Genomic DNA, 1,838 nt, shown 5'->3' on the forward strand with positions numbered 1-1,838 from the left:
CCTCCTCGATATCATTCTATCCCATTCATTTTCCTCCCTTACTAGAAGAAAAGTAAAACATCACCAAATGATAGTTTTAACTATAATGTCGATCATCCAATGGAGCTCCTTCACATTCCTCTTGCTTCCTCTAACTTTAAGTGATTTTTATTGCTTCACACAACCCAACCTTGAATATACCTTTGTCTAACCTTCTCATTTGTCGATCTTGACAATTCATGGCATTCATTAGAGTGTGAGATAGATAGATAGATAGATAGATAGATAGATAGATAGATAGAGAGAGAGAGAGAGAGAGAGAGAGAGATGTGGGCAAATAATGAGTTGGTTTAAGGTTTAATCTGTAGAGGTTATGACGAGGGAAATGGGTTGGCAAATAATAGAGGGAGAAGATTATGGAACAGAAAAATAATAATCATTATTCTAATCTAATTTATACATTGGCACCTAATTGATTATTAGCCATTCTAGTGGAGAGCATGCGTCCTCCTAAAAAAAAAGAAGAAAAGAGAGAGATTGCCCTTATGTATGTTCTTTTATTAATCTAAGATCTCATATATTGGAAAATGGAGTGAGAGACTCAATCATAGAAAAGAGATAATGGTATATCGCAAATAATTTTGTTGTGCATTCATGTAAGTTACATAAAGTCTGGAAACATAGTATTATTTTTGATACATTTCTTGATCCCTTCAACCCTATTTTCCAGCTGCTTGTCCTCTTTATTAACAATGGGTACATAACCTATGCAAGCGCTTTGTAACTTGGTAAAGATTTTTGTGTCCTGAAGTAATTTCGGGGGCTTCTTTTCAACCCTTCTGTTGACTTATCCTATTTGCCAGAACTTCATTTTATGGTATGCCGAATCAGACAATATCAAGTATATCGTACCATATTAGTTTAGTATCCGTATTCGATATGGATGGCGTATCGACATTCGACACGTCAAAAAAATTCCAATACTATATTATATCGACACTGTATCAATTTAGCGTCAGTATAACATTCAATATTGAACCGGCGAATCTTGCTTCATTTCGTAAACTCTCATGCACAAACTTCTCTCACATGTTCCTTCCTTTTGAGACGTCCTTTTGTGTGTTCGTACAAGCCATTGGGCAGCGGAGTTTACCGTGTGAATGTATTCTTGTGTGTTCTCCATTCCCCATTCATGATTCTTCTAATCCATGTTGGTCCTGATCCAGATCACTATGTTGACCGGATCCTGAGATCTGTACTAATATATAATGGCAGTACTACGGAGGCTTGCCTCCAATAAAAATACAAAAATAAAAAAAATAAATAATGGATTCATGAGTTCTTCCATCATCCCATGGATATATAAAATAACATCTTGTGAGGATCTTGGCGATACACCTTTGAAAATGACATTGCATACTATTTTATTATATATATTTTTAAATACTCTTACGCTATCACCATGCTTGTGCTAAATGCATGCAATACCAACAATATCCACGTAGATATAATAATATAACGGTTACTTGCAATGACCTCAAACCAAAACAAAATATAATTAAAAAAAAATAATTTTAATCACATCCCATGACGAATCTTGGGACCTAACTCGACGGGTTGCAATAACGGCATTATCAAAAAATTGTAACCGCATGTGATGGCCTTGCAGATAAAATAAGCATATTGTGAAACTAACGGATAGTAAATTAGATGGCATCTTATGTGGCTAATTATTTTAAAAAAATTATATACATACATACATATATATATATATATATATATATATATATATATATATATATATTATGTATATATGATAAATTTGTTATAAAAAAAAATTTCGACCGCTGCAGCAGCAT

The sequence above is a fragment of the Phoenix dactylifera genome, chromosome 5 (assembly GCF_051530095.1).
Source record: "Phoenix dactylifera cultivar Ajwa chromosome 5, Ajwa_hap1_PhDact_Kaust_v1.1, whole genome shotgun sequence".
Classification (NCBI taxonomy): Eukaryota; Viridiplantae; Streptophyta; class Magnoliopsida; order Arecales; family Arecaceae; genus Phoenix; species Phoenix dactylifera.